Raw genomic sequence first — 13,154 nt, 5'->3', positions numbered from 1 at the left:
TCCTACACACCCACAAGCAACAAACGCAAGAATTGTAAGAATTTTCCTTGTTGGTTCAGCTATGAATGCATAATCATACTTATATATTACTTAACAGTTTATTGTAGTGGTTTAACAGTAAGAAAAGTAACTACATAATGAAATATTCAACGTATACTACCGTAACATGAGGAAGTACATATTGAAACAAAAAGTTAGTATTCTAAGAGCACTAGGTAAGTCTCTTTAACTGTAATGATTAAAAATTCTATACCATGAGGCATACCCTTGAAACAGCGGGCAGTTTCTACTTGTCCAATCACATTCTTATTACATCATAAAGTAAATGCAAATCATATAACGCCTAGGATTATAGTATTCATCTTAATGAAGCCCACAGGGCGGTTTGCCCCAAGGGTCTCTTCTAGTGCTCCACCCATATCTAGATGGATAACATCATTCGGGCTCCTCAGGCAGTATCGTTGCATACTAAAGCATATAATAAATGCAAATTCAGTTTTATACATAGCAAACATCTGCCTTTTTGGCTAACTTCTTTGTTAGCAAATGCAGCCAACAGATTTCGCTTGCAAAATCTAGCATTTGTGCCCTCTGGAAAAAAATCAGTAGACATTTTCTATTCCATAAATCCTACTATTTCTCCCTCTAAAGACTGCTTTCATTTTAAATTTTAAAATTCCATGCTATCTTATGCTGTACAGCTATCAACAGATTGGTCTGAGCTTCGGATCAGCCAGAACAGAAAAGCCATAATGGTATCATATCCAATTGTACAACTGTGAACAGCACTACAGAAAATCACTACTAGCTTTTTTTAATCCTAAAAGAGTTCAGGCTTCAGTTAATTAATGCCTGTGCTTGGCAGCTGAATTGTTTCCAAAATGTATACAGAGGAAAGACATTTAAGAACAATTATTCTGAGGATACCAAGAATCTGAATCTAGATTCTACTGCACAGAAGCATTAGATCATAAAACAATGCTCAAAATTCTAGTCCTGATATAATGCTCTCACCTCAAGCTGTTCTTGAAGAAAGGCAAGTAAATAATGCTGTAAAAATAACATACACAAACCCAAAAGAAATCTCCTTATTCTAGCTGTAGTAGGTGTCATTAGCACTGTTAGTTTCGCAGAGAGGAGAAGGTACTACATGACACAGGAGCACTGCAAAGATATCTGCATTGAGGCCAGGACAATTCTTTGTGTCTACAATAAACAAAGTAAATATGGGGGGGGGGGGGTAGGTCTCCTGAACCGAAAGATTGGGGAACATCATACTAATGCAACTCAGAAGCTTTCAACTTTTTCAAAATTTGTTTTCAAATTTCAATTCACACTATTTGTTGTAAATGAAGTTAATGTTTCATTTGCTCCATGTTCCTCAGAACTTCTTTACCATAATTGAAACATCAGCAGTCTGGTACATCTAGCTAACAGTCTGGTACATCTATATAGTAATAAAAATGATTGGATGCATTCCTGCCAAACACTTGAGTGCTTAACCCAAACTACATGTGATGGCGAGCATGCCTCAGTCAATATGCAAAGTAAGAGCTTCTTGCCTAAGAAGGGGGAGGAGTATGTGGTAAGGACTGCTGAAACCACCTTGTCCACCATGTATACTTCTGATATAATACCTAGCTGCAAATAAAGGTGATCAGGTCAGCAACACTTTTCAAAGTAAGCAGTGTGAATAGAGGAGTTCATGACCCCGCCGTGTCATTTTTCTCATAAAAATCAGATGTTTAGTGACTGCTTTAAGAGATTTTAAAAGTTACATTCACTTTTAGCATCAAAGAGAATAATACGTGGGCAAGAGGTTATCACACATTCTAGTGGAACAGTCACTGGAATATTCCATTTAAGAGAAACTGAAACACAGTTGCTTAGGTAGAAGAGGAAGGATGTGAAGTAGAGGATGTATACCGATGGGAAAGTGACATGCTTTCCCAGGCAGAATTTTCAGTCTGTCTACACTGGTGAGAACTGTAATGAATTACAGTGATTAAACATGGGAAGTTTATGCATTTTTGTACTTCAAAAACAGCTGGGTTTTTTTTAAATTGTCCCCTCCCCCCAAAATCAAAATTCTAAGATCTCCAGTGTTAAAGTCAGGAATACAGCAGAAGCCAAACTTCATGTTTCAAAACAAGAGTTCGGTTAAACGTACATGGTCTCTTTACATATACAAGCCTTATGCATGGTGCTCAGTTTCCTCCACTAGCCTAAATTTGCTTGAAAAGGGACTAAGAGATCGGTGGACCCTTCTGAAAGAAGAAAAAGAAGACACCAGAGGGAAAAGGGACAAAAATTAACTGGTGCTAGGAGAGAGAAAAGGCTCTTTCAAACCTCCACAACCCTTGGGCATTTTGTGCATCTCTTTCTTCACTGAAAAACCTCTTTGTCACACACACAGACCCTGTAAGATTTATCTGCAAGGGAAGGAATGGTTGCTTTATTAATTATTTCTTCCACTCCTCCTTTTTGAGGTTAAGTTGCAGCAAATAAAGCTTGGGGATGGGTCTCAGTGGCCTTCCCTCCCCACCTCTTAAACCAGTAGAAATCTCCAATCTGTTTGCAAGTTAAGGAGGGTGGAGACCTGGAAAAATTTCAACATTTTTCAAAGGGCCCAAAAGGAAGGGAAAAGCAGCATGTGTGCATGGAAAACCCAGTCATATAAGGTCTATCAATTATTAAAGGATTACATCATCCCTGTCATTATCACACTCTCCAACATTCAATACACTACAGAACACTATCTAATTGATCCCCTCATGACACAATGAGTCACCCTACTAGGAGTTGTCAAATGTAATTTTAAGGAGGTCTCCCTTCTAAAGAAGCATATTACATTCCAGACTCTTAGCTTCACATAATCTAACAGGCAACAACCCTTGTTTTAGAAAGCCCCCAGTTCCTTAACACTCTGTGAATCAGACATCGTTTACAAATCATCATTTATTTGATAACTATATCATCTGGTAACACTAGTCACCACTGCTGCCACTAACATGGTCATAAGGACCAATTCTGTGAATTGTCAGGATCTCACATCAATAACTACATCTCTGCTTTGAAGGCACAACTCAGGCACTTTTGTAAAGGCACCCTACCCTCCTACTGTAAACACAGTAACACACAACATCCCATAAACCTAGTACACAAAAAAAAACACACCTTCCAAAAATCCAAAGAAGCCTGCTAAGATGATAGCACAAAACTCCTTCAACCAACAGGAACTCCACCCAAACCATCCCTGTACAAATGCATAAGCTGACAGCAGGCTACTACTAGTCTTGTCTAAATGGCTAGTAAGTAGCCCAGTGAATATGCATTTCGCGTATACTGTTCTTGGCAACGTACATCGTTCTTCTCCACCCTCCACTAACGTGTAACATCATAACGGCACTTCAAATTCAAAGCCATTTTGTTGGCGAGGCTGGTTTCCTCTCTCAAATTTACTCCCCCCTCCCCATTTTTACCCCGCCCCCATTTCTACTTACCAGCAGCCCTCTGGCCGTCCCCACCTCTCCCTTACGAGGCGCACGTTACACGCACCGGGCCCGGCGAGGGGAAAGCTAATGAATAAAGCTTTGTAGCAATACACTCGGCTATCAGAGCCACTTGAGAAAGAGAAGTGCGCGCACACAAAAGGCGAGGGAGAAACCGCCCAGCCGGCGCATGTCCCACTCCCCCCTCCCACCACCACCCACGAGGCAGGGGCTGCTGCGGGAGGTGGGAGAGGCGCCTTCTGCTCCTTACCTGAAGCGCAGCAGGACTGCGGGGTCTGCAGCTCCACCTTGGCGCGGACGGCCCCCGCCCCTCGCGCTTCCTCTCTGCGGGGTGCTGAGGGCGGCGGGGCGAATCCCTTCTCCAGGGGCAGCGCCAGAGTATTTCTCGCTCTCAGCCAAGCCCTCTTATTACTAAAGCAAGGACCGAAATGACGACGCGGGGAGGGAGAGGGTGGACGTCAAACTCCCAGCCTCAGCAGCAGCTGCAGGGCGCCAAGAACCCGTCCAGGAAGGGGGCAGCAGCTTTGTCTGGAGCGAAGGGGCTCGTGTGGACAGACCAGGTTTCCGTCTGTCTCCTGCAGTCTTCAGTCGGTCTCCTCCCCTCCCACCATCACCCGCACGGCCGCCACCCAGGCTCCTGACAGATGGCGCAACCGCAGCATCGCTGCCTGGGCGCTCCTGTCGGCCAGCGAGCGCGCGGATGGAGCCTGGGCTCTCCTGCCTCCGTTCGCCGCCCCTTGCCTCCTCACCCCTGCGTCAGTTCCCAAAGCGGGGGGCGGCCCGAGAATGACATCCCTCGCCGGCCTATGGCGAAGCGCCGCTGGGACTGGGGACTCCGATTCTTATTGGCAGGCGCTCCGCTCGGAAAGGCGGGAGCAACCGAGCCTCGCATCACCCGGTCAGGGTGTGTTCGAGGCTCTGGAGGAGCGCTGCGTTGGAAAAGGGGTTGTTTTAGCTGCACGTCTAAACGGTAAGGAAGCTAACGGAGGAAAAAAGCATCTTTTCACTTCTTGGATTTTGCCTGAAACAATGCTAAGTAGAAAGAATCGTAGGGAGTGTCATCTAACCCAAGCACATATTTCCCTTCTATGCAAACCACACACGCACACCAATACCCCCATCAATCTGCCCAGGCAACCCAAATAAAAGTAATTAGGGTTTGGGTATTGGTTTGATTAACTGGCCAACGAGGTTTCCAAATAATTAGCCCAGCCACTTAGAATGTACAGGATTTCAACGTTAATTAGCCAGAGGGGAACTAAAAGTGAATTTCCTTTTGGTAGTGCAAGGTGCTGGGAAGGCTTGAGGAAGCTGTCTTGTATGGTTTGAACTTTGTGGCCTCTTGGGTATGTGTAAAGGGCCATCAAGCTGCACCCGACTTATGGCAACCCAGTAGGGTTTTCAAGGCAAGATATTAATAGAGATGGTTTGTCACTGTCTTTCTCTGCATAGCAAACCCAGTATTCCTTGGTGAACTCCCATCTAAGTATTAACCAGGGCTGATCCTACTTAGCTTCTGAGATGTTGTGAGATCAGTCTAGACTGGATCATCTAGGTCAGAGTATTTGCTGTCCTATTACCCTGTTAAAAAAAATCAATAATTTTACAAATTGTCAGGCAGTGGTGTACCTACGGGGAGACAGGGGGCAGATGTCCCAGGCGCCACTTGCAAGGTCACGAGGGGAGTGCATTTAGCCGCCACTTTCCTCCTGTGCCCCCAGCCATCAGCCTCTGCCCACCTGCCACTCGCCTGGCCCACTCACCACCCACCTGCCCATCAGATAACTTATTGTTCGCGTGGCTCACTCACCTGGCCTGCCCGCTACTCACCTACTCTCTGCTTGCCTGGCCCACCTGCTTGCTGCTTACCCGGCCCAACTGCCACTCGCCACCTGCTCGCTGCCCACCTGGCCTGCCTGACTTTCCCAGCCCGAGTAGTTGAGGGTGCCCTTTCCTTCCACCCCTCCCCAGGGGTACAGTTTTGAAGGAGGGCACAATTTGAGGAGGGGGTTGCAATTTTAGTACTTTCCCAGGGCCCAGTTTTCTGATGGTACACCACCGTTACATCAAAAAAGATAATTGGCTGTGATAGGGGTTTCCTCACTGATTAGCGAAATGCTCTCATATCTGCTGAATATTGACAAACATTGTACTTGCTCAAAAACAAAACTGTCAGAATGTTTCCAGTTCAACTTCTGTAGTATTCCTCAAAATATTGACAGGAGGAGCTGTACACTATGAGGTGAAGGAGACAGATATTTTGGAAGCAAGTCTTGAAAATACAGTGCAGTTTCTAAGAAGGCAGTGTGCTGAAAAACAGCACAGCACAGGAAATTCACAACTACCTCCTCCCCGCCCCCACTCCCCCACTGACTCCTTCTCTGTATCTAGAGGAAAATAAGAGTTAAATAGAGCCAATAATCTCAGGAGGAAAAGGACTACGATGAAACCTCACTATAGGGTTTAGAAAGGAACATGCTTACTGAAGTAACTAAATTAATAGGTAAATAACATTTATAGGCAATGCAGGATTGCCAAGTTAGATTTTAGTCACTGACACTGCTGCTGTTCTTTTGTTGCTTGTGTCACCACCAGAACATGGTGCTCTAGCAACTCTAAGAAAATAGCAAAGACCAGTTTGCATTTATCTTATCCATCCTCCAAGAAGTCTAGGGCAGCTTGCATGGTCTATTCCCTTTTTATTTATATAGCCATCATGTGCTGCAGAATACTAGCCAATGGTCATCCAGTGCACCACCTAGCACAGTGAGAATTTGAACTCAGGTCCCTCTCGTTCCTGTTCAACAATGGGACCACTATAGATGAGCAGGAAATTGGAGGACTGCATTTGATGTATTGAAATTCTTTGGCTGCATATTTTTAATAATGATTTATTTACTGCAGTCTTTTTTCAGAAGTATCTTTTAAATTTCCTTAAACAAATGACACAACAAAAGAAACTGCTGTTTTTTTTTAATTACAAATGGAAGTTTGAGCAAAAATGCACACATTGCATTTTAACTAAAATTTGGTAGGATCTTTGAAGGTAAGATACAACTTTGGGAGGAGGAATCTGATACACCATGTCATATTTTCTTTCTCTGCCAATATTTGCAGGCAGTGTGTTTCATCATTCTTTTAAAACGAATGACTGTGATTGTTGCATATAAAATAATCCTATGGATGTTTACTCAGAAATGCATTCCACTGAGTTCAGTAGGACTTGTTTCCAAGCCTTCCAAGTATTTATAATTTTGTAACATTACAGGCTGACAGGACTGACTTTTTAGTTTCATATAGCTATTTTCTTTTATCTCACAATTAATTGAAATTTCTAAGATTTTTGGCATATTCCCAGTTTTTTCTTTCTAATTTATGAGCAACATATGTTTATCCTTTGATCATGCATCATTCAAAACGTGCTGTTTTGACAGTTTCTGTGAGCCTTCACAACCACACATGAACAGTATCTTTGACTTCCATATAAGCTGCTGAAATACAGTGTTTCAAAAATTAACACTCCAACACTATGCAGAGTTAGGCACAAAATCCTATTGATTTCAAAGGAATACATAATCTCTAGTGTGGCTTATCAGAATCTACAATAACAGAAAATTGCAGTTTGTAATAAACATGCACATATATCTATATATATAAAAAGCAACCTGTGACTTTGTTGGTGACGATGCCCTCGGACACCACTTCACCAACCGCCCTGAAACTTTCAGACGCTGCCTCTTATGCCTCCTACTGTGTTCATATCTCCTTTCCCCTCTCTGACACCACACCTACACCCCAAAAACTCCTTTCCCCCCCAAATGAAGCTGGCTGTGTGTAACTGTCACCCTTAGAATGTTTGTGCCCTTAGAATGTTCGCTCCGATGGCCAGATATGAGCAGTGAAAACAGTACATAGGTAATAACTTGAGTGGAAGTGAAATACATACACACACATACACACTAGGGAGAGGGAAGGGAGGAAGGGGTGGCGTGCAAGGGAAGAGAAGTGAGGGAAGGGAGAGAGTGAGGGGTGGCGTGCAAGGGACGGGAGGGAGGGGGCAGCCAGCCTAGATTCCCTGAATACTGCGGTTACAGTTCAGAAAACCAGGCACGCGTTACTCAGGAGTAAGCTCGGTAAAGCAACCGTGACATACTTTGAATGGCTGCATCTTGCCCCTCAGAGGGTTTACTCAGGAGCGACACCCATTGCCACCAACAAAACGTATTCCCAGGTAACCAGGTGACCAGCCAGCCTACATGTGTGGGAGGGGTGCCTTTCCATCCCCCCCCCCCCAGGAATGCGGTCACACACATCAATGACATTGCACAGTACCAGGCTGCGCGTTTCCATGAGCACGTACTGCTGACCTGTGCAACTGATTTGCGGCTACTGTTCCTTTCCCATTTCACAGCAACGCGTGGCCGGGTACCGCTAGTATCCGATGTATGATTAACTTCAAATATGTGATAACAGAAAATTTGATCTATCTGAGGGATTCCTTTGCTATGACACATTAAAAATTCTTGTAGCAATTGTCTCATATTGGACATATTTTCTAGTATGCATTCACCACTTTACTTACCAAATATTTCATACTGAATATGTCGCTTTGATCATCAGTCACAGCGCTGATTTGTCCGCTTTACCTCTCAATAATGTACAGCTATAAGAAATTATTCCATTCATGATAGGCCAATAATTTTAATGTTGAAGTCCATTATGTAACCTCAAATTGGTGATTGAAATATTTTGGCTATTTTAGTAATATGCAATAAACACACATTGCCTAGTATTTCTGCAAGCTGTATTTTGTGCACATGTGCAAAATGTTCAAAAGCTGAAAGCTACTTTATGTGAAGACTGATAGAAGACATAAAGCTGGGAGATTCCTCAAGGGTTATCTAGTTTCATACCCACAGCACAGCACAGGAAATTCACAAGTACCTCCTCCCTGCCCCTACTCCCCCACTGACTCCTGCTCTGTATCTAAAGCAGGGGTAGGGAACCTGCGGCTCTCCAGATGTTCAGGAACTACAATTCCCATCAGCCCCTACCAGCATGGCCAATTTGCCATGCTGACAGAGGCTGATGGGAATTGTAGTTCCTGAAGATCTGGAGAGCCGCAGGTTCCCTACCCCTGATCTAGAGGAAGTAAAAAAAAAAAACACCCCTCCAGGATCCCTGGAGGAAAATCCCCTACTGACCTGAGAGTAAAAATTGGCATTACCCTGGACAAATAAGAAAGGGCCACAATCAGTGATGTAGCTATAGATTTTTTATGGGGTAGTTTCGGGGGTTGGAGCCACGCCCCACCTGCCCCTGGGGTGTGTGGCCACGTCTCCCCAAGGCTCGCCCCCCGGCCTCAGTGCTTATAAAAGCAGCTCTCTGAGGCCGGGGATGGCAGAATGCCCCGCCCCACCCCCGGCCAGCAGTCCCTTCTGCCCTCCCCTCCAGGCGGAGGCGTAGCTAGGGAAAATGGGTAGCCTGGTGCAAAATCTGAGGCCCCCCTGGGGCGGCTGTTGTGATTCTGGAATCCACTCCCAAACAGCATCACTTTTAATGGTGTTTAAACTAGGGAGCCCAGATTCTCCTTTTAAATCCACCTTGAGGGGAAAATCTGGGGTCCCCCATTAAAACAACATTGAAAGTGATGCTGTTTTGGGGTGGATTATCCCCCACTCTGAAACAGCATCACTTTCAATGTTTAAACTGAAACCTCAGATTCTCCCTTTAAGTCCATGCTGAAGGGGGTGGATTGAAAAGGAGGAATCTGGGGATATTTGGGGGGGGGGGTGCCTGCTGTCAGGGTGCACAAATTGTCATAAGCTAGCACCATAAAGTTTCAAGTGTATCTTTAGGAGACTCTCCTGATGATACCACCCAGGTTTGGTGAAGTTTGGTTTAGGGGGGTCCAAAATTATGGACCCTCAAAGGTGTAGCTCCCATTTCCTATTAGCTCCTTGAAAACAAATACAATGAGGGATGGGGCACTTCCTTTGGAAGTCCATAACTTTGGACCCCCTAAACCAAACCTCGCTAAACCTCTGTGGTATCATCAAGAGAGTCTCCCAAAAACTCCCTGAAATTTTGGTACTGCTAGCCTAAAAGCTGTGCCCCCTACAGGCCAAAAATTGAAAAAACACTAAAAATGCAAAAACCCATAAGCTTCAGACATGTAATAGGGGGGTTTGAACCCGGGAACTCCTCCTTACCTATGTCCTTGGCCACAAGAGCCAACCATAGACACAAGCCTTCATGGCCTCCCTCTTATGATCTACCCAAGTTCACAGAATCAGCATTGCTGTTAGGTGGCCATCTAGCCTCTGGTGTGTTATGTGGTTTCTCGGCTGTATGGTCATGTTCTAATAGCATTTTCTCCTGATGTTTTGCCTGCATCTGTGGCCCTTTCCCCACTTCCCTTAAGCCCCGCGCTACTCGAGGAGAGTAGCACAGGGTCAAGACTCCCTCCACTGAGAGAGAGGCGGGCGACAGCCCAGTCAGCCTCCCTGAAGCTGCTGCTGTCGCTCCTCAGCTAGCTGACATCCCAGACAGCTCTTCTGAGCGAAACATGCCTTTGATCTGACTCCTTTTAGGCACAGAGCATTAGGAACTGGGTCGCCCTGGGACGCCTGAGCTAGCTGTTTAGACAGCCTCTAGGACTGAGATGCAGCTGGCCTTTAAAACTGGCATAGGGGGGATGGAAGCGAGTGGGGAAAGGCCCTGTGGCTGGCATCTTCAGAGGATCTGATGGTAGTAAAGCAAGTGGACTATATATACCTATGGAATGTCCAGGTTGGGAGAAAGAACCATTTGCCTGTTAACAAGTGTAAAGGATGAAATTAGTAAACTTGATGCTAAATGGGTGTATCGCACCGAACACAAAATTACTCTTGAGTAGACTGGATAAATTTAATTAAAAATTATAGATCTAGACAACTGTATAATGCTAGCAACCTTATTCTTCTCCTGGTAAAAATTCCAGGAGTATTTGAATTCAGGAGTTTATATCACCCCAACAAAGTAGTCCTGCAAACCTGCTGAGGATCGTTCAGATGTTCATGGACTATCACAAATCCCGTAATCAGTTCTCTCGCCAGCATGGCCAATTGGCCATGCTGGCAGGGGCTGATGGGATTTGTAGGCCCATTGGGATTTGATGGGATTTGTAGTCCATGAACATCTGGAGAGCCGCAGGTTGCAGACCCCTGACATAGGGCTTTAAAGGTCAATAACTGCATCTTGGGCCCAAAAATGCATCTGGGAGCACCAGTGTAGATGGAACAGAACTGGGATGATATGGTTCTTCTGACCCACTCCAGCCAGCATTCTGACTACAGCATTCTATACCAGGATAAAATAGATAAGGGCAGAAAGTTGTCAGCTGCTTTGGGTACCCAAAAGTTGGGGTATACATAATGTAAATAAATAAATAAATGCTTGACAGTAATCATATCTCCTTGTGAATAAATACACATATGATCAGGATGCATAGTTCTCCTTTCCCTTGGATCAAAACATCATAAATATCTCAAAACAAAGTAATAATTTACAACTACCTACTGGAAATTCAGAACTTACTACTAGGAATCCAGTGCAATCTCTAAAGCACAGACTTTGCCATCATTTCTTTTCCTGTCCTTCATGAAAATAAAAAATGATTACTATAATAATTTTCATGGTACCATCTGTGAGTGAAGAGCCCCATAAGATCCCATAAAACAAATTGCAGTCTTAAAGGTCATTTTTCCTTTAGCAGATAAACTTCAGTCCCTCATTTCTGACTGGACTTTACAAGCAAGAAGAGACAAGTAGGTGGGTGGGTTGGCAAGCAAGGAGAGCACTCAAAACAACAACAGCTGGGACAGAAACTTGGAATTACTGTGATAATCTGTCATCATGTTGCCTCTGGACATGGAAGCCTTGTAATGCGATAGCACCCTGCATATATTTCTATCAGCCAGTCAAATAAATTTATTTATTTATTTATCTAGTACATAAGTAAATGTCACCTGCCCAGTGGTGGGATCCAAAAATTTTAATAACAGGTTCCGATAGTGGTGGGATTCAAACAGTGGCGCCGTCGCACACATGCACCTCCAGTCCCTATTGGGCAGGGAGGTTGCTTTAGTAACCTCTTCTCGGCACTCAGAAAAAATTAGAAACCACTTCTAGAGAAGTGGTGAGAACTGGTTGGATCCCACCTCTGTACCTGCCCACTTCCCTCATAGCCTCCATCAGGTGCCAGTCATCTTGCTGAACTAGGGCAGCAGCCAGAACAGCAGAAGTGGTTTTGTTTGTTGTTGTTGTAAGATCCCTCATAATTTTTTAAAATTAACTGAGACATAATAATATATGGCATAGCTTACTAAGGCATAAACAAATGAAAGAAAAAAATGTTGAGGCAAAATGCTCAGCAGTACTTTACCATCTCTTTCACCTAAGTGGTAGATCTGATCAGGGAGTTTCATGTAACCGCCCCACCCTACCAGCTACTTTTACCCTCCTTTCCACAGCCACCATTTAGTTATTCTGTAAACAGCTCCTCTTCATTAGGTGGTAGTTGCTTTGTAAAAATTTATGGTAAAGTCCCAGTTTCAGGACAATTCACTTTCTGTCCTGTTTTTGGTAATTGTGACAGCTTAACAAGATATATCTAAACCAAGAGCAGATTCCTATTCGTCTCCCATAAACACATCAACACTAGCTCCCAAGTGCCCTCTCCTTGGCTAACCATTCTTAAGGTTTCAGCTTTCATGACTTCACTTCCATTTCATGTCATTCATCCCATACAACTTTTATCTTCCACAATCCTTGTCAGTCCACACTCACCTTTCTTTGTCCCTTTCCTTGGGGGTACCATCCCTATGCAACCATAAATGGAGAGGTCACCAAGTGAAACCTCTTAGATCCAGCAAATACCTGTTGGAATGGTTCCATTTGGGTATTTTCGCTACTTATAAAGAAGAGGAGGAGGAGGAATTAGAATTTTCTCAACCATAACGTGACTTGAAAATTCCTTCCCTTTCCCCACAACAGACACCTTTGAGGTAGGTGGGGTTGAGAGAACTGTGAGTAGCCCAAGGTCATCCATCAAGTTTCATGTGGAGGAGTGGGGAATCAAACCTGGTTCTCCAAATTACAGATGACTGCTCTTAACCACTATACCACCCTGAATTTAATTGTGTGCATTACAAGTAAAATCACTTTTTCATTTCTTTTCCAATTATGTAATCAACTGAACTTAATCCTTGATTTCATAACCACCTCCTTTTCCTTTTCAAAGTAAAACACTTGTTTACATAACCACCTCCTTTTCCTTTTCAAAGTAAAAGACTTGTTTACATATAGATTAAAAGATCCAGACATGCTTCAGGTAGGCATTTGTTAATAAACACATGCATGTATCCATTTAGTCTGTAATAGTATTGCTTTCTCTTCCTGAAAGATTCTAAAAGGGGGGAGAAGGTCTCACCAGGTGTAAAGGTAAGAATTTAACCAATTGTGTACAAGTTCTTTTTCAACCAATAAAACATTGAGTTACAGTTCCACTCATATAACGTATGACTCCTCAAAAATTTACCTGTTAGAATGATCTGACATGTATCTAAAACTGAAACAAAAGTAATATTGTCTCAGGCGGTT

General features: G+C 43.9%; 1 protein-coding gene across 4 annotated transcripts in view; it reads right to left on the bottom strand.

Moving 5' to 3' along the window:
* Positions 1–3,958, bottom strand: part of FYN (FYN proto-oncogene, Src family tyrosine kinase) — a 156,450-nt gene extending 152,492 nt beyond the window's left edge. For 3 of the 4 annotated variants that reach the window (XM_048492571.1, XM_048492591.1, XM_048492597.1), the window contains exon 1: positions 3,763–3,958. The gene's annotated coding sequence lies outside the window, so the exon portion shown is untranslated. Of the gene's footprint in view, positions 1–3,503; positions 3,574–3,762 lie in introns of those variants that run through there. The other variant, XM_048492582.1, reaches the window with a different exon arrangement.
* Between the last annotated feature and the right edge of the window lie 9,196 nt (positions 3,959–13,154).

Source organism: Sphaerodactylus townsendi, linkage group LG01 (assembly GCF_021028975.2).
Source record: "Sphaerodactylus townsendi isolate TG3544 linkage group LG01, MPM_Stown_v2.3, whole genome shotgun sequence".
Lineage (NCBI taxonomy): Eukaryota > Metazoa > Chordata > Lepidosauria > Squamata > Sphaerodactylidae > Sphaerodactylus > Sphaerodactylus townsendi.
The sequence above is the reverse complement of the archived record's forward strand: the minus strand, read 5'-3'. Positions and strand labels throughout refer to the sequence as shown.